Source organism: Mesoplodon densirostris, chromosome 20 (genome assembly GCF_025265405.1).
Source record: "Mesoplodon densirostris isolate mMesDen1 chromosome 20, mMesDen1 primary haplotype, whole genome shotgun sequence".
Classification (NCBI taxonomy): domain Eukaryota; kingdom Metazoa; phylum Chordata; class Mammalia; order Artiodactyla; family Ziphiidae; genus Mesoplodon; species Mesoplodon densirostris.
Genome location: NC_082680.1, coordinates 27,355,610 through 27,376,285, shown reverse-complemented (window position 1 = coordinate 27,376,285; position 20,676 = coordinate 27,355,610). Strand labels below are relative to the sequence as shown.

At 45.1% G+C, this 20,676-nt stretch overlaps 1 protein-coding gene and 1 pseudogene across 2 annotated transcripts in view; both read right to left on the bottom strand.

Annotated features, from left to right (window-relative positions):
- UNC5D (unc-5 netrin receptor D) overlaps nucleotides 1–20,676 on the bottom strand; it is a 620,692-nt gene that overhangs the window by 197,000 nt on the left and 403,016 nt on the right. The gene's annotated exons all lie outside the window — the stretch shown is intronic.
- On the bottom strand, nucleotides 6,223–6,931 carry LOC132481372 (C-Jun-amino-terminal kinase-interacting protein 3-like; annotated as a pseudogene).

The following is a 20,676-nucleotide window of genomic DNA, read 5'->3' as shown; positions in this document are numbered from 1 at the left end:
CATGGAGCACCAGTGGGCAACACAAGGTCTGGCTCTTTCTCCAGGTTCTAGCAAATATCAACACAAACTCTGATGCTTTACTCACGACTGTAGCTTCTATTTTTTTTTTTTTTTTTGTGGTACGCGGGCCTCTCACCGCTGTGGCCTCTCCCGCTGCGGAGCACAGGCTCCGGACGCACAGGCTCAGCAGCCATGGCTCACAGGCCCAGCCGCTCCGCAGCATGTGGGATCTTCCTGGACCGGGGCACGAACCCGTGTCCCCTACATTGGCAGGCGGACTCTCAACCACTGCGCCACCAGGGAAGCCCACGACTATAGCTTCTAATGGAAACGTAAGCTCATTTCTCTTTTGGGCAGTACTGATTTCATGGCAAACACGTGGACAAAATGTGAAGAAAGGTATTCCTGAAAATAAGAATAACGCAGAGGAACTGATTAAAGAACTAAAGAGATCTTTGATTGCTCCTTCCACCCTAGATAGCCTTGAGCACTATTCTTAACTCTAATCCACCAGGGTTGTCCGAGGGAAGGTGACAGGTGCCTTGCATCACTCATTCCCAAGATGCATGGACTACGATGTCTTTTCTTTTAGTCTTGTAGAGGAAAAATGAAAACAGTAAAATTCATTATAAAGCTAATTTAAAATGTATAACTCTGAATGAAATAATGCCATTTGCAGCAACATGGATGGACCTAGAAATGATCCTACTAAGTAAGTCAAGAAAGACAAATCTCATATGATATTCCTTATATGAGGACTCTAAAAGAATGATACAAAGGAACTTATTTACAAAACGGAAACAGACTCACAGACATAGAAAACCAACTTAAGGTTACCAAAGGGGAAAGGGGGTGGGGGAGGGATAAATTAGGAGTTTGGGATTAGCAGATACACACCACCACATATAAAATAGAAAAACAAGGACCTACTTGCATAGCACAGGGAACTATATTCAATATCCTGTAATAAACCATAATGGAAAAGAATATGTATATATATATATATATATATGTATATCTAAATCACTTTGCTGTACACCAGAAACTAACACAACACTGTAAATCAACTATACTTCAATTAAAAATATATAAAATCAATGTATAATTCTGTGATTTTATGTTGTTGTTAAATGCCCTTTTCTGAATGAAATAATAGTTATGGAAAATGGATCTTATGTCTTAATGTCCTTCCTTGAAAAAAACAAAAAAGTTGGCAACACTCGGCTAGTCCATCCTCTTACCGGGAGGGGAGGGGATTCATTTGATTGGTCTGTGAAATCCAGAAGTCTGGGAGCCACTGACTGCTCTGAGGAGGAAAGCCAAGCCATGGCACCAGCTCACTACCATACAGCTGGACTAAATAAATGGGGAAGCCAAAAGAAGAGGGCACTGAAGAAAGCAAAAGGGAGAAAAACAATTTGGGGAAAAACTCACACATAAGGGAATAATGAAGTCATCACAAAAAAGAATAAAAATAAAATAGAATGTGCGCCTCGGGTGTTCACAGCACATTCTCTGTTCCTGAGCCCAAAGTAATAGAGATTTTACTCAGCCAGAGAAAGTAATAAGGGGAACAAACAAACATAAAAATGACTCAGAGTTTGAGGCACGGGATGTATTGACCAAATGCTTCCCAGGCTTGGTTTGTGATTGGTCTGACATCTGCTGTGGCAGACACAACGTTGGCCATCACAGATGAGACAGTGAGAAGAAATTACCATCCGAGAGGCAGGGTGATACTTTATCCTTTTTGCTGACTACCACTTGGAGCTCAGATCCATTCCTCATATTGATCCTGAACTCCCACCTTGACTGGTACAGGGCACTTCCAATGACAAAATCAAGTTGTTCACATGCCTTGCTGTTTTACTTTGAAAAGAAATGAATTTGTCACTGAGAACACATGACTCCCACAGTCTCTACATCCTTAAAACCAAGGGAGATCATGGTCACCTGGAAAGAAGGCATTAGCCCGGATGGAAATAGGATGAGAGCAGGTTAAGCCGGGTGGGGATGAAGTGGGGCCACGTGGTTTAGGAAGAGAGAAGAGTGGGTGTAAACCTCAACATGACCTCCCATCAACAACATATTAACAATGTGAGAACATCACAAAGGCAGATCTGGTTCCCCAGTCATACACTATGGAGAAACAGTAAAAATAAAGCAATAAAGTGTTAATGGATTTTATTATCTATCTAACACAACTACTATTAACAATAACCATTTACTGTGCTACGTGGTAGGAACTCAGGTAAATGTTATAACCACATGATCTCATTTGAATCAATCTTCACAGCATCCCTATGAGACATTAGTATCCCATTTTGCCCATGAGGACCCTGAAGTTCAGAAATGTTACAGAATCAGCCCAAGATCAGACAGCTAATAAAAGGAGGGGCTTGGATTGAACTCTACCTGACTCATGATTCCAAGGTCCATGTTCTTAAATAATGTGATTTAGTAAATAATGCCTCCCTTGGATTTTAAGGCCACCTCCCCCAAAGATTGCTTTTTTCCAGCCCCCTGTCTTTTCAGGTAGAAAAGCTAATGGTATCATTAAAGCAAAACAAAACAAGGGATTTAGCTTTTCTAATTATGAGGTGGAGAAAGGGGTCTAGAAGCCAGGTCTACCACCTTCAACATGTGACAGTCCCTTGACAGTCCCATCAAGTGAAGCTGTGGAATAAGCATGCCCATCTTGGGTTTGCCCTGGTGGAGAATGAGGTACAAGCTCCAAGAATAGGTTGTCCCCCCCAACGCCCCCACTGTGTCTCTGTCAGTGTTGTTACAGTTCAGCAGGCTTCCTACTTGGAGGCGGCTTCCTACTTGGAGGCGACTTCCTCAGCAGGGTGGTGGTCTCATGTGATTCATCCATGGCATGCATTTTTGACCCACTGGTTCAAGGCCACGAATGTGGTCTACAGCTGTGCAATGTGGCTTTTTATTTTTTCATGTGAGGCAATTTGGGCCACTTGAGAAGTTGTGGCAATTTGGGCCACTTGAGAAGTAGAGGCGGAGTGTAGACTAGGACCACCTCTTCTGGGAACAGAACTGTCTGCCTGACTCACCCTGTTGCTCGTACTGGTTTTCTCTTTATCCAGCTCTTCTTACATGGATTCATCATGTCCTGCAGAGCCCAGGTCGTGTCCACCCAACACATGTAACTCCTTGATGAATCAGTCTATCATTTTTAAAATTTTTATTTATTTATTTCTGGCTGCATTGAGTCTTTGTTGTTGTGTGAGGGCTTTCTCTAGTTGCAACGAGCAGGGGCTACTCTTGGTTGCGGTGTGCGGGCTTCTCATGGCAGTGGCTTCTCTTTGTTGCGGTGCGTGGGCTTCAGTAGTTGTGGCGCATGGGCTCAGTAGTTGTGGCTCGCGGACTTAGTTGCTCTTCGGAATGTGGGATCTTCCCAGACCAGGGCTCGAACCCATGTCCCCTGTATTGGCAGGTGGATTCTTAACCACTGCGCCACCACGGAAGTCCCTAACAATCATTTCTGTTGGAGCTTTTAGCTTCCTCTTTTCATTTAAGCATTGCCTCCACATGTGTTTTCTGAGTGCCTATTCCATGCCAGGTACTCTGCTCAGGGCTGGCTATAAGGAGATGGATACGGCATGATTTCCACTGCCTACAGGGTGATCCCAGGCCAGCGGGCATACGTTAACAACTATCTGTTGATGTTGGGCTCAAGACAGCAAAAAATTTTGAGCACTTGCTTTGTAGTAGCCATTGTCTTAGATACCAAGTAAAGCATGTTAGTGAGATTCTAAAATATAACAAAGACACTGATCAGGGGTTCTCAACCAGGGGTGACATTTATCAATGTCTGGAGACATTTTTGGTTGTCACAAAATGAGGTGTGAGATGCTAATATCATCTGATAGGTAGAGACCGAGGATGCTATAAACTTCCTACACTGAGCAGGATAGCCCCCGAAACAAAGGCGGATCCAGCCCCAGAGGCCGACTGTGTTGAAGTTGAGAACCCCAGGTCTGTGTTACGTTCCTTGGAGTCTGAATCTGAGTCAAGTATTGACTGCCCAGTACAGCAAAAGGGAAGGGGATTACCTTTGATAGAAGCTGTCCTCAGTTTCCTTAGAGATCCAGAGTTGCAACTGGGAGCCAGGGAGGCAAGAGAAACCAGGAAACTTAGGGATGAAAACCCCATAATGAGAGCATGACCAGCCCCAGGCACAGAAGTGAACGTGAGCCAAACTTCAGACTTGAAAGCAGTCAGATAAAAGGAATAATGGCCCCAGCACTTTGAACGCAGGAGATCAGGGAAGCCAGAATAGCATGAGGGAGGCTTGATTGACTAAGCCCCACTGAACAAGTGCCTACAAGGTAAAAGCAGATGCAAAGGGTAACTGAGACAATGGGACAGCTGCGGGGGAGGATGAGAGGGGAGACTCGCTTCATACGCTGGGTCGGTCGCAGAGGTGAGAGAGAGAAAACAAAAGCTCTCGCCACGGCTGTGGTACCGAAGTGCCTTTGAGAGGATATCTACGTTACCTGGATGAAAAGCTCCTGCCTCGTGGAAACAAGAAAGACAATACTCCACTGTCCTCTGTCCAAAACCCAGGCTTTCGTGAAATACCCTCACAACTGGGGGAGCCTGAAAAGCCAGTGCTTCACGCGTGCTTCTAATGGACTCAAAGTCACTGGGAGATAGCGGGATCTCAGCACGTTTCAAGGAAAGTGAGAAGCAGGTACAAAGGAGGTAACAGAAACCTTCAAAGGTCCTGTCAGATTGTTTGGGAAGTCCACGCCGAATACAGAGGTGAAGGGCTGGTGCGGGGCATCGAACGACATTAGGATGCCTGACCCCCCTCTTCAGCTGCTACTTTTGTTCTGATCAGAGAAGGGTGCTCATGGGGTGAGCTGTGCAGAGTGAACAGAGTGAGTCAAGGCCATCCTGCTCTGAGGCACGACATCAAGGCTGCTGAACACAGATGTCCACATCATGTACGCTTCTTCCCGTCAGGTCCAAGTGACCCCCACAGCAGAAATGACAAGAAGGCTTAGAGAGACAGGCCTACTCCTGCTCAGACAATGGAGGCCGGGACGGTGGTCCCAGCACTTGGCCAGGCACTGCTGAAAGGAGGCTCCTTATTGGACCTCTTGGTCTCATTCTTTTTGTTTGTTTGTTTGTTTTAATTTATTCATTTTTGGCTGCGTTGGGTCTTCGTTGCTGCACACGGGCTTTTCTCTAGTTGTGACGAGCAGGGGCTACTCTTCGTTGTGGTGCGCGGGCCTCACTGTGGTGGCTTCTCTTGTTGCGGAGCACAGGCTCTAGGCATGCGGGCTTCAGTAGTTGTGGCATGCGGGCTCAGTAGTTGTGGCTCATGGGCTCTAGAGCTTAGGCTCAGTAGTTGTGGCACATGGGCTTAGTTGCTCTGCGGCATGTGGGATCTTCCTGGACCAGGGCTCGAACCCGTGTCCCCTGCATTGTCAGGCGGATTCTTAACCACCGCGTCACCAGGGAAGCCCTCACCACCAATTTTATTCTAAAGACACACAGATTCACGGAACCAAGCCAGGACTGAAGGAAGACTGCCTGAGTGGGCTCAGCGGCTCCCGGGTGCTAAGGACGAGCCTCCTCGGGGAGCTGGAGAGTCTGAACTAAGGAGATGGGCAGACACACGTCTGTGCGCAAAGGATCCGGAGTTGTGGCAGGCAAGGTACACCCCAGAGAAGAGCAGGCCAGGAGGGCAGCACGGGCCTTCCCCTTCCCCTGCTGCAACAGCACGGGCCACAGTGGGACGTCTGCACCCTCTGAGCCCTACAGAGGCCGACACCCGGCGCAGTGAGAGCAGGCCCGTGCTCCCTTCTCCTTCCACCAGCGTGCCCTCTGGACACGGGAGGCGCGGCTGCCGTCCACATCCGTTCACCCGGAAGTGGGCCCGGGGCAGTCAGACCCGCCCTGGGAACTGGGCCCTGGGAACATCTCCATCACAGCCCAGTGCCCAGGCTCGGGGGGCAAGGGGTGGCTTCACGGCCAGCAGAAGCCCAGAGTCTCATACGCTGTGGCAGCAACCGCAGGGCAAGCGATTCTGGGCGCCACTGTGAGGTTAAAGGTCGCCAGCCAGCTGGCAGAGCGACGGAGGCAGCCGAGACGCGGCCCCGCCTCTGCTTCCCAAACAAGCGCTGCGCCGGCCACACTCCCTGCAACACACGCACACAGGAAGGCGCCTCTTCACTGCCAAGGCACAGGAGCGGCTCAAGCCACACACTCCGACCGGACGCCCCCTTCTCCCTGAGTCCAGAGGCCATGGCCCCTCTGGGGGGAGGGCACCAGGCTCTGGCGCCCGGCTTCCTGCCCTACCTCCTCCCCGGCAGGCAGGGCGCTGTTCCCCGCGACCTGCCGCATCTCGGACCTCCTGATGTGCTCCCCGTAGGTCTGCATGACCTCCGCGTGCCGCCGGTGCAGGGCGTTGCACTCCTCCTTCATCTCCGACTCCAGCTCCTCCAGCTGGGAAATCCGATCTGCAGAGTTTCTGGCCTTCAATTCCAGCTGGCGGGGTCTGAAACTCGCAGTATTCCACCTGGATTTGTAGTTCTTCCTTCTCTTGTTCCAAGGCATCTTCACGCTCGATAAATTTCTCCTCGGCCTGCTTGCGCAGCACCTTCTCCCGCTCCTACTGGGTGAGCAGAGGCTCGTTGTCCTCGCGCGGCAGCTCCAGCGCCGCCTCGTGCAACTGGTTCTTGCTGAGCACCGAGTCCAGGTGCTCGAGCACTCTGACCACGAGTGGCATCAGCTCCTTGACCACCTCCTCGTTGCAGCAGTGGATGAGGCGCTCGGACTCGCGGTAGATGGACACCCGCTCCGACAGCACCGAGCCAGAGCAATAGTCACCCTGGTACACGACCACGCCGCCACCCTCGTCCATCTGGATCTCCATCATCGCGGCCACCGCCGCCGCCAGCTGATACTGATCTTGGTCTCATTCTTGAGACTTTTCTGCAAGTTTGAAGTTATTTATTTACAAATGAAGAATCTTCAGAAAGTCACTTCCATGACACAGACACACACACATTTACAACTTCCTACACGCTTCCTTGTTGCCACCTACTGGGTCCTTGAACTAAAATATATATGGGCATTGAAAAATACAGACAGACACATAAATCTGGCATCTCACTTCTCTGATTCGAATCCTTCACTGGCTCCCTATCACCTGTGAGCAAAAACGCAAAGTTTTTCTAAACAACAAGGATTTACTGTATAGCACAGGGAACTATATTCAATACCTTGTAATAAACTATAATGGAAAAGAATGGGAAAAAATGAATATAGATATATACACATATATATGTATAACTAAATCATTTTGCATTTTGGAAACTAATACAATGTTGTAAATCAACTATACTTCAATAGAATTTTTAAAAAATTTAAAAAAGAAAAATATCAAAGTTTTTTAGATGGCCAACAAGGCTTTCCATCAGTTTTCACTTCAGTGATTCTCCCCTGTGTCCTTTAGGCTCTCTCAAAACGAAACTAACTGTACTTCCTGGCCAACCATGCTGTTTGATACCTGCCTGCTTTTAATCAAGCTGATCCTGCACCTTGAGCTTTCTGTGTAACTTTCTACCATGGTGACCTCTTATTCATCCTTCAAAACCTCTGTGGGAGAAATTGAGCTATTTGTAATGAGGTGGATGGACCTAGAGTCTGTCATACAGAGTGAAGTAAGTCAGAAAGAGAAAGACAAATACCGTATGCTAACACATATATATGGAATCTAAAAAAAAAAAAAAAGGTCATGAAGAACCTAGGGGTAAGACAGGAATAAAGCCACAGACCTACTAGAGAATGGACTTGAGGATATGGGGAGGGGGAAGGGTAAGCTGTGACAAAGTGAGAGAGTGGCATGGACATATATACACTACCAAATGTAATATAGATAGCTAGTGGGAAGCAGCCGCATAGCACAGGGAGATCAGCTTGGTGCTTTGTGACCACCTAGAGGGGTGGGATAGGGAGGGTGGAGGGAGGGAGACACAAGAGGGAAGAGATATGGGAACATATGTATATGTATAACTGATTCACTTTGTTATAAAGCAGAAACAAACACACCATTGTAAAGCAATTATACTCCAACAAAGATGTTAAAAAAAAAAAAAAAAAACCTCTATGGGAATTACATTCGGCAAGGTCTTGGTTGACCACTCTGGCCAAGAGAAATAATCATGTCCCTCCTATTTTATTAATGTTCTATTATTAGAGGTACCACACTCTGTTTTAGATAGTTATTTACATATTCATTTCATTTATTGGATGCTTGGGCTTGTCAGTAATAGAGACTGTGCCTCATTCCTGGGGTATGCCTTGAGGCAAAGAAGCCATCTATTGAAGTAGTGACAGATTAAAGCTATATTAGGCCAAGCAAGAGACTTGTCCATGAGCTGTCTTTAAATCACGCTCTGGTGTCAGTTACAACAAAGCTGACCCAGCACCAATGGGAGGGTCGTGTGATGTAACAGAAAGGATCCAACATGGGAATCAGATACACCTCTGCTGGAATCACTACCTCCTCACTTACCAAGCACAGGGCACATGGTTAAACAGCAAGACACTGTAGGGTTGTCTAAAGATGTGGGCTTTGAAATCAAAGAGAACTAAGGGCCCTCACTCTCAGAGGAACTTTGGGGAAGTTACTTAATTTAAGCCTCAGTCTCCACATCTGTAAAGTGAAAATGATAACAGTACCTAACTCAGCTGTGAGAATGAAATAGGACGACCTACGTCAAGTGCCTAGCAGAGGGCCTGGCACATGGTCCTCAGTATATGGCAGCTAACAACCACGACCATTCATGAGGATTCTAACATCGTGGCTCTGAGTGAAATGACCTATACACACAATCCAGCATTTGTCAGCTCCCATCTGCTTTGAGGTCCTTTTCTCCCCATTAGCTTTGTTATCTTTTTTCTTTATCTGCCATTACCATCATCCCTCTACAGCGCCAATTCCTATCAATGATTATTTGAATGAGTTAATTAAAAATGAGAATGTGGGCTTCCCTGGTGGCACAGTGGCTGAGAGTCCGCCTGCCGATGCAGGGGACACGGGTTCGTGCCCCAGTCCGGGAGGATCCCACATGCCGCGGAGTGGCTGGGCCGGTGAGCCATGGCCGCTGAGCCTGCGCGTCCGGAGCCTGTGCTCCGCAACGGGAGAGGCCACAACAGTGAGAGGCCCGTGTACCGCAAAAAAAAAAAAAAAAAAGAATGTGAGTTCCCTGCCTATCAAGGAGGCACATTTTTCCGGGCAAATGCATGACGTTCATTACTACGTAATACTCTAGTCCTTTCAAACATACACGGATATGGTAGCTGAGGTATTTCAAGCAGCACACAGATGACAAGGAAAGGTCAAACTGACCACCTAGTCTCATACAGAACTTATGTACCAGTGACTGCTCCTGTCCAGCTGGGGTGGTGGTAGGCAGATCTGTCCTTCTGTTCCCCTGCTGTGGTACAGCTGCCTCCCAGAGGTGAACTCCAAATGACACTACGGAGCTGGCACATGAATCATCCCTCGGACACTTCCTGCACACAGAAATCGATGTTGAAACCATCACTTGTAACCAGCAAGGGCCAGTGCTGGTGGTGCACGGAGGGTGACAACTCTCACCCATGATGAATGAGCACATCTAGAGAGAGAATCTGTTGGGATGATGGACAGCCAGGTCTGTAAGGCAAGACTGAATCGACAATGAAAAGAACAGTTCCGATTCAGTTAAGCCCTAGCCAAGACAGACTCAGGTATAATTAAATCAAAATCCACCGCAGCCGGCGATGATCAGTGTTCGACTTTGAATGCTGGAGGTTTTTCCTTGGAAGCTTAACTGACAGAGCCAAGTGAATTGGAGTTATATGCAGATGTGAGCTATGCTAAGCTGGAGTGGCAGGCCTGTCATTTATGGTGTGGAAGCCGCTGTGACTTGTACCAGTAAAGCTCTGGGAGTTTCATGGAGTTGCTCTTGCACTCAATGTACTTACTGCGCTGAATCTAAGGTGGCTCGGTGGCAAGATCACAGCTTAAGATTTTACAGAGTGAAGAAGCATGAGAGCTGTACAGGGCGATGAAAGAGGCCATCTAGGGTTCTTGAAACAGACACAAATTCTGCATCTGAAGCTAACGTGTCATAAGATGAGCTGGGCGTATCTCCACAGTACCTGGAGGCAGGTGCTTATTCTGTGGGTCTCTAATTACCCCATGAAGGAGAAACGGGCACACTCTGTTTGACTAGCAGTTACGTGAAAAATCACGCAGGGTGCTGGTGTACCTTTCAGTTGCCCAAAGTTAACTAAAAACAAAAGGCATTAGAGAAGGCGGCATTTCTTCCCCAAGAGACCAGACAGATAGCCATCAGAATTTGGGAATCACAGCAAAGGATTACCAGGAGAAGCTGTGATGGCACTGGTTGGTGGTTTCTATTTAAGTTCTGCCTAAAAAACAAAGGCAGTCTACATTTGCTAAGTGTATCAGGATGGCATGTGGTGTGCTTCAGAGAAGCATTAAAATCCACGCTCCCTCAGCAGGATCAGGACGGAGTTCTTGATTCATGCCCATGGAGCATTACTGCTGAATTACAGAACCCCAGCTCTTTATGTGGAAGCCTCCCAGACTGCTTTTACGTCTGCATCATTGAAGATATAAAGACCGTTTATGGCTGCTAAACTGTGTAAGGTGGCACAGGACAGAGATCGCTTTACACCTTCGTTATGTTAACTCAGAAATTACGCATTTCCTTTTCTTATGTGTTTTTCTTTCAATGTTCACTACTGATTGATTGACTGCTAACCTTCTCCTATTTTCCTCCACACTGCCTTCCCTCTTGATCTGTTTGTTTGTGCTCCCAATTTGAGAAACCTTAAGCACAATACAAAAATTTTATATTTTGAAAGGATAAAGCGTGTCATTTTCTGCCGGAGGAAAAAAAAAAGAGGAGGGGAAGAGAGGGTGGAGGATAAAGAGGTATTTTGTCAATTGCTTCTGCATCGCATCCAAGTTTGTTCAAAGTGGTCACCGGCACTAAGCAACTCTGCCAGTGCATCTCTGGGACTTGAAAACAAGGCAGATTCCAAGGCCATCGAATGATGGGGTTTCATTGCAATTGGGGGAACAGTAAGGCTCAGCCCTGGAATCATAGCCAAGAGTAAAGAAAGGGAGGAAACCGTATGATATCACTTAGATGTGGAATCTAAAATATGACACAGATGAACTTACCTACGAAACAGAAACAGACTCACAGACATAGAGAGCAGACTTGTGGCTGCCAAGTGGGGAGAGGGGCGGGGGACAGATGGATTGGGAGTCTGGGGTTAGCAGATGCAAACTATTATATATAGGATGGATAAACAACAAGGTCCTACTGTATGGCACAGTAAACACTGTTCAATAACCTGTGATAAACCCTAATGGAAAGGAATATGAAAAAGAAGGTGTGTGTATATATATGTATGACAGAATCATTGTGCTATATGGCAGAAAGTAACACTACATTATAAATCAACTGTACTTCAATGAAATGTTAAAGAAAAAGAAATTGAGGAAAAGCAGTAGGCTTGCATGTGTGTGCCTATACATATATGCATTCACTTATGCCATTATCTTGTGTCCATACTCTTAGCTGCATATGCATGAAATAAGATGGTGGTGGAGAGGGAGGGGGGAGGGGAGAGGAGGGAGGGGGAGGGGAGGGGGAGGGGGAGGGGAGGGGAGGGGAAGGGGAGGGAGGGAGGGAGGGAGGGAGAATGAGAAAGAGAAAAAGAGAAAGAAAGAAAGAGTTTAGGGAATTCCCTTATGGTCCAGTGGTTAGGACTCTGCACTCTCACTGCCGAGGGCACAGGTTTAATCCCTGGTGGGGGAATTAAAGTCCCACAAAGTGTGTGGCATGGCCAAAAAATAAAATAATATTAGAAATAGAGTTACAGATATAGAAGACAAACTTATGGTTATCAGGGGATAAGGTGGGTGAGGGATAAATTGGGAGACTGGGATTGACATACCTACACTACTATTTATATATAAAATAGATAACTAATAAGGACCTGCTGTATAGCACAGGGAATGCTACTCAATACTCTGTAATGACCTATATGGGAAAAGAATCTAAAAAAGGGTGGATATATGTATATGTATAACTGATTCACTTTGCTGTACACCTGAAAGTAACAACATTGTAAATCAACTATACTCCAATAAAAATTTAAAAATAAAAAAGTAAAAGTGTTTAGAGAAAGGGAGAAACTGCTGTCCTTACTTGAGCAGGCTACACCAATTAAATTAGGTATTTCTAAGAAAGAAAAATGAGTGTCACCTGGGACGGCCAGGGATGAAGTCAGAGATTGGCTGGGTTAGTACAGAACCTCCCAGACTGTGAAAATGACAGACAGATGGAGGATGTCAAGGACCTTCCAAAGAGAAATGGTTACGGGGACACAGAGATAGGACTGTAAATAATACAGCCAGAGAGTAATGCTTGGAAAGAAAGAAAGCTGAGCGTGTGAAGCTGACGTAGAAGAATGTAGAAAAAAAAGTTAAGAGGCGGCAAGACGAGTAACTACACTACCTTTGTCATCTCATTGTGTGTCTCTACCCTTGGCTTTGAAAAATGTAATTCTATCTTCCATGTTTCGCCCCCCCACTCCAGGAATACAGAACAAGAAGAAAAAAGAAAATAAATACGAATCAGGAGTTTAGATGGCTTCTTTTCTTCCTCGGTAAGGAACCAGAGCTTCTCAGATCAGGATGTGGTAAAAGTCAGTCTATTAATAAGATTTAACTTAAGGACCAGTATTAATGATGAGGGTATCTGGGCTGTAGACATTCACTTTTTAAATAACTTATATTAACCTCATTTTCCCATCTCTCTTACGATAGCAAATTTCTTTTTGCAGGAATGTTTTTAGAGAAGTAATTTATGGGCACTTAATTACTAGCATTTAACCAATTCAGCATTCCCTTTTCTAAGAGTCCATTAGGTTTCTGTTACAATATTATACATTCCAATCAAATGTCGCTTTCTGCAAAGGTCTTCATTGTCAGTCTCCTCAAAGCAAAGTTTATCTGGACTATTAGACATTCTCTCTCTGCTTTGGCTGTACCAAATTAATTACTTATACCTGAGGTCCACTGCTTCAGAACTTGGGCATCTCAACATTTCTCCAGTGGATTATTAAGAGTCTCATTTAAAAAATAAAATCCTCATTTCATAGTCTGTTTGCTTGAGGTTAAACATAATAGTCTAGTGACTCTTGTATGAAACAGTTCAATGTCGTAAGACTCTCTCCTGGATTTTATGGTGATGAACACATTTGAAACAAACGAACCTTTAAGAATACCCTCACAGAGAAGAAGGGGAAAAGGCTTCTGACTTAACTGTCTGGCACCAGTCTCGCAGAATTATTAAAACAAGTCAGAGGTATTATGCAGATCCTACTGTTTATACATCAGCAATAATGAGAGATACGAAAGGGACCTTAGGGGGATTCTAGCCCCTCTCCTTATTTTATAGATTTAAAAAAAAAAAAGATCACAGCCCACAAACAGCCTTTAGCTTACAGTGACTTGCTTGGTTCCAATGGCCACTCTCAGGTATTCGTCAAAGGCATCCTTGAAAGAGTAAGACAGGGCACAAGCACTGTCATGCTCACGATTCTTGATTGCTACCAACTAACTCTGCTCTGGCTTGTTTAGTCAGGAAAAGACTTTATTAAAGAATATTAGCAGTGCCCAGAACCTCCAGGAGGGCCAAAGAGCCTGACCGGGCTGCGAAGTAGCCAGGAACAACGACCAACCACATCGTAGGGAAAGGGACGGTCACTTGGCAACACCCTCACAGTTCAAAAACCATGACGCTGACACGGCTCGCAACCATGAGACCTGGGAGAGATGCCAGTTCTTCTGGCTGCCCCTAGGAGCTGGGCATCTCCACCACCACCATCCTTTCCAGAGAAGGATTTCTGGACAAGTACCACCTCACACTGCTCATTTCTCTATCCCATCTTGGGTGAGAACGCCTGATGAGTGGGCCTAACCACAAAGAAGACTAGAAAATTAGTTTTTCAGCTTTTACCTTAGGGAGGTAAGACTTAAAAAGAAATTGCCTAAACGTTAGAAACTAGGACAAACGTCCACCAAGTCTATCAAGATTGACAGAGCGTCTTTAAAAAACTTTTATTTCCACATGGGCATCCGGAAGGAAAATGATCTTCTTCCCTCAAACTCCCCCCACCCCCAATAATTTGGCTTCTAACACTTGTGTGATTCTGACACACGTTATAAAACAGAAAATATATTTTTTCATTCCGCTCCTGGGAGCTCCCCTTTTTACACAAGAATGCCAAAGCCCACTTGGTGGCCAGCAGAGAGAAGGGAACCTTCTCCAAGCTCACACTACATTGACTAAAGCTCTTGACCTTTTTTTTAAATTACTTTTTTAAATTGAAGTATAGTTGATTTACAATGTTGTTAATTGCTGCTGTAGAGCAAAGTGATTCAGTTATACATATATACACATTCTTTTTTCATATTCTTTTCCATTATGGTTTATCACAGGATATTGAATATAGTTCCCTGTGCTATACAGTAGGACCTTGTTGTTTATCCATGCTATACATAATAGTTTGCATCTGCTAACCCCAAACTCCCAATCCATTCCTCCCCCAGCCCTCCCCCCTGGCAACCACAAGTCTGTTCTCCATGTCTGTGAGTCTGTTTCTGTTTCATAGATAACTTCATTTGTGTCATATTTTAGATTCCATATGTAAGTGATATCATATGGAATTTGTCTTTCTCCGTCTGACTTACTTCACTTAGTATGATAATCTCACGTTGCTGCAAATGGCATTATTTCATTCTTTTTTATGGCTGAGTAGTGTTCCATTGTATATATGTACCACAATTTCTTTATCCATTCACTATGGAAAATAGTATGGAGGTTCCTCAAAAAACTAAAAACAGAGTTGCCATATGATCCAGCAATCTCACTCCTGGGTATATATCTGGACAAAACTATAATGCAAAAAAATAACATGCACCCATATATTCATAGCAGCACTATTCACAATAGCCAAGACATGGCCCTTGACCTTCTTACCTTTCTAATTCCAGCACCGTCTTGACTCCTTGATGAGATAAAAACAAGAAGATTGCCCAGCATGCAGTGGCTCAAGGCTAGAATCTGTCAGTTGCTTGGCTTTGGGCTTTAATTCTCAGACATTGAATTATTTTGAGGAGGCTGTTTACCTTGATGTGTGCAGAATTAGCCTTAGACACTAAGCCTTTAGGGCAAGTTTTATTGTCCAAGGCAAATATAACCTGTTAAGATTTACAGACTTTATTAACAGCAATAACCATTTTACAACCAACATCAGTAAATCAGGGTTTATCGAGAACTCTACAATTTTAATCTGTGGAAAAGCATTAAAATGTCGGATTTTCATTGGACATAATTTCTAACTTTTATGAAAGATAGATTTTCCATTTAACTGGGGAGTAAAAAAAAAGTGCAGTGTGGGATAATGAATTGTTTTGAAAAGAGCAAATTGGTTTTAGCTAAACAATGGTGTCAAACACTAAAAAGCTGCCATCTTTCGTTAGAACTGCCCCAAGGTTAAGGTTAAAAGCAACTGTAGTAACAAATACATTCTAATACATCTAGTGATAGGATGAGCTCATAGCATTTAGAAAAGCTTGAATTATCATCTGTTCACATTTCAGGCATTTTAGGAAAAGTGTACGACCAATTATTTCATCGAACCTGTGTCTATATGAGTCTGGTGAGAACTTCCGAGTTCCTATGCTGTTTTTCAAAAAGTGTTTTTTTAGTAACAGTAATGCCATTCATAAGACTCTTTCATGGGGTAAGCAAGGTGAAAAACATTGATAGTCACCAGCTTCTATAAATAACCTTTTATTTCCTCCACGCACAAGATTACAAGAGAGGAAAGCAGGAAACTTTATGGTGGCTTCATCCTCTGATGAGCTTCAAAGGCGAGAACAAAGGGCACAGGCTGGGGAGCCCACGGTGACAAGGGATGGTCTTAGCAGCAACCTTCTTCATGGGGCTCAGAATGTGTCAGAAATTGCAAGTTTTCAGCTTTAATCTGGATCCCCAACCATAACGGAGCCTTACATCCTCCTCTGAGAATCAAAGGTTTATGATGCTTTAGAAAAGGAGGAAGAAAAGAAGTCATAATAATCTCTACTAGTTATTTAGTATTAGAAACTGTGTTAGATGCTTTGCAAATTCTTGGGTTTCCTTCTTCTTTGGTTTGAGCAATCCTACAGGAAAAGTACTGTTCCTACTTTCAGATGAGGACTCTGAGGTTCAGGGTGGCTAGTACTGCTGTAGGTCCTAGAAGTTAGGAGGTGCTAGTCTGTGTCGAACCCCAGTCCGTTCGACTCTGAAGTTCCTACTTTCCCCCCACGACGCCAAACTAACAATCCTCAGTTCCCTTTCAACCATTTCCAGACGCCATGGCTGTATCCCAGGAGAGAGACCCCTGTGATACAGACATCAGTATGTGCTCATCAGAATATACCCAGGGCCCTTCACGACAAGGAGATCTGTCGGGGCCATGGCCAAATGTGGGGAAAATTGTAATGAAAGTAGAGATTACCCTTATCCTCTCCCCTTCATATGCCCCCTTTTCTTCCCCTCCAAGCCACCCTCTCTGGAACTGTAGACATTCAGTACTTCTCATTTCCCAAGATAGCATCCAACCCAGGCTCCAGGTCCTTGGGAGCACAGAGACTCCAGGGCTGCCCTGCCCCAGGCTGCCTGTTACCCTCAGCTCCCAAAGCCTCTATTCTCTCTGTGCTCTGTTCTTAGTTTTATCACCAGATTACCTATTTCAAACAAAGAAACACAGCACTTAGAGAAGATTTAGGATTAGCAAATTAGCTAGAAGAGATTTGAAACAAAAAACTCTATTTCTAAGGGTGGGTGGAATGTCAGGCAGCAGAGCAAGCAGATATGCTATCACTGGCCTAGGGGCTCCCAAGCTTCATAAAGGCTTTGGGGGAAGCCAACTAAACCCACCATCTCACTAAAAAGAAACACAAACTATCAAAGAAAAGAAAGATCTGAGCTTTAAGGTTCAATTGGCTTCTTGGTGAGCTGAGAGCTTGGACAAGTTCTGTAAGACGGATGAAAAGTATCAATAGCTTTCTAGCATCTCACAGCAGTCTTCTGCAAATTAAATGAAATAACATAGAGAAACTACTAAACACAGTGCCTGGCACACGGAGATACTCCATAAATGGTAGCTCTTTCTATGCTTATACAAACTACCTTCTCTGGTCATATAGATGGAGTTAGTTAATTGCCAAGTAAGTTCTACCTTGCAGAGAGAAGACAATCGTGTATGTCTTGTGAAAGTAAGACCTGCCCCCAAGGTTCCTTTCAATGTGCCAAGTAGGAGACCTCCACCTCCTATGCCACTGCAGGACAAAACCAGCTGGCACATCAGTAGCCCTGCCAGCCACAACTCCTTCTACTGATGACCCCTTGGGTCCCACAGGAGGTGGGTAGGAAGGGAATCAGTGGTGCAGTGGAGAGGGTGAAACACCGTCTGCTCAGGGAAGATAACTCTGACTGATGCTATTTCACAGTGACCATTTCACAACTAATCAATTTCCAAGCACAGTTCCCAGTTCCCGCCATTCCAAAGAGTCATTACTGTAGGTTCCCTGCACGACTGTGAGGTCAGTAAGCACAAAAATACTCTTTGAGACCTGAAAACCCCACGACAGGCACTGGCAGACATCTCCACCCTGCGAGACCCCGACCGTGGAAGGTATGAACATTTTCACCATCCTTCCCTCTCTGTGTCCGTCTCTCTCACAGCTTTCTTCTCTGGGTCTGCCTTCCCTTCAACAAAAACACAGATGTTGGTGGTAATAACTAGTGTGTAAGCTATTGCTGAAACTAAAACAGCTGTAAATATTGGTGCACAGATATAGGTAGTATCCAACTCACAAATAAGTGAAATTTCAAAGTAACTCAAGTGTTTAGAACCCAGATGCTTTCCCGCCTTAAGATAATGCTATAAAAGCTTGTTAGGGGGCTTCCCTGGTGGCGCAGTGGTTGAGAATCCGCCTGCTGATGCAGGAGACACGGGTTCGTGCCCCGGTCGGGGAAGATCCCACATGCCGCGGAGCGGCTGGGCCCATGAGCCATGGCCGCTGAGCCTGCGCGTCCGGAGCCTGTGCTCCGCGACGGGAGAGGCCACAACAGTGAGAGGCCCGCGTACCGCAAAAAAAAAAAAACAAAACAAAAAAACAGCTTGTTAGGGGCCCACAATAGCCATTAACCCACAGTGTAGCTGAAACACTCTCTATTTTCACCTATAATACAAAATGTAGAAAGCAAAGCTTTTTCCTCCACCTCCCACCTCAGCTCAGAATTTCTGTTTTAAACCATCCTACAGCCACAGCTGCTCCTTGAAATGGCCCTCTATTTACTTTCATCCAGCCTGGCTCTGAAATTTATTTCTAATGACATCTACATGCCTAAAAATAAGAGTGATATGATGTCAAAAGGGGAATGGGGAGTGGACTGAGTTCAAGAGTGGCCCCCTTCCAAATTTCGTGTCCACACATAAACTGTGCACATGACCTTACTTGGAAAAGGGTGTACTGTGACCCAGAACATTAACACGAGGCCTTACTGGGTTGAGGTCGGCCCTAATCCAGTAATTCATGTCCTTATAAAAAGAGGAAAATTCAGACACATGGAGATACAGAGACAAGAATACCATGTGAACTGTCTGTAGTAATGTGTCTACTAACCAAGGACACCAAGGATTGCCAGAAACCACCAGAAGCTAAGAGAAAAGCTCATTTTCTAGAGCCCCCGGGAAAACTAACCCTGCCTGCACCCTGATTTCAGACTTCTGGACTTCAGAACTGTGAGAGAAGCCACCTTCATTGTTTTAAGCTACCCAGTAAGTAGTAATTTGACACAGCAATCCTAGGAAACTAATACAGGAAGTAAATACCTACAGTGTGGAAATCTGGCCAGGAGGGTAGGTACCAGAAAAGAAAATATACTTTCTTACTGACATGTCTGGATTTATTGTATTCCCTCCTCCACTGTTCAACAACTCTTCCAAATGTTTTCACTGACATCAGTGTGTGTGGCTATTGGAAGTTTTTCACATCCTGACCTGCTCCCGTGGTTACAGCTGAAAAGCAGATCAGAAGCAAATAAAGATGGAAAATGAATTAAGCCAATAGGCACGACTCATTTGCCTTCAAGAACAGGGTGCTGGGGCAAGAAACCTTCAGAGGGATGTCCAAAGAGCTGCTTCAACTTCAACCCCAGTTCAGCTTTTCCCAGGTAGGTGAACAGCTAGGAAGGCTGCTTACTTCCTAGAGGCTAACCCCTTTCCCCACAGGACTCCTCCCTCCCGACCATGGCCCCAGAGAGCCTCAGAGTCCTTAGAATTCCTAAATCCTTGCAGCCACTGGGAAGATGCTTCAATGTGTGTGTGTGGGTGTGCATGCATGTGTACACACTCATGCACGCATTTACACACCAAGGTGTATTTTCCCCTTTGGCTATTATTCTATATACTTTTCCAGGCTGCACATTCTTTACCCTTCTCTGCTTTGTTCTTTGTTTCTACTTATGTCTTCAAAGACCGAGTGAAGAAGGTCTTACCCATTTTCTAGTACCAGAATGGGAGAAAAACAAAACGAACAAGAGTCTAGTGGATTTCACAGTTTTGTCTGGGGCTAGTCCTGGTACAAGCTCAAATATTCAGGAATAAAGGCAGGAAACAATTTTTCATTCATATTCAACAGCTATTTATTGAACATCTGGGTGTGAAAAGCACTGTTTTATGTTCTGGGGATACAGCAATAAAAAATGAAAGAAATTCCCCGCATGGAGCATAAGTTCTAATAGACAGAAAATAAGCCAAATAAATACAGTATGTTTGTGCTAAGAGCTGAGTTAATATAAAGCAGAGAAAGGGGCTTGAAAGTAGACATATAGGGTAGGGAAGTGACATTATCATCAGAGTGCCCAGAGCAGGCCTCACGGAGCAGGTGATACCTAAGCAAGCCCTGAAGGAAGGGATGAATCGATGTAATAACTGGGGAAGAGTGTTCTAGCAGAGGGGCCAGCATGTGCAAAGGCCCTGGGGCAGTTGCATGGCTGGTGCAGCTGAGGAAGAGTGAGGAGGCCAGTGTGGCTATAGCAGGGTCAGAAGCGAAGAGCAGAAGATGAGGTCAGAGGCAAAAGCAGGCTAGGTTATGCTGGACCACATAAGGTGCCAAAATAAAATAGACTTTTACTCTGAGTGCTCTGGGGACCTTTTGAAAGACCGAACAGTTATCGCTTAAATAGGTGCAAGACCTTTGGTGGGTCTTTGGTCTGAGCATCCGTTTTCTTGCCTCTAAACTGCAAAGGCTGTGCCAGAGAAATATCTAAGTTCTCCTCCAGTTGTAAAAATTAATTTCTAGACATCTAGACAATGTTCGGTTCCCACAGGACAGCTAATAAAACCATGACCTTCCTTCCGTCTTCACTTCTCTCTGATGCTGGCAAAGTTGACAGAGTGACCCAGCCCAGGCCTGGAAGGAAGCCTGGTTATGAGAGACGGTGGTGACTACAGCAAACTGCTGGTACCCAAGTCAGACTCCCAGGAGCA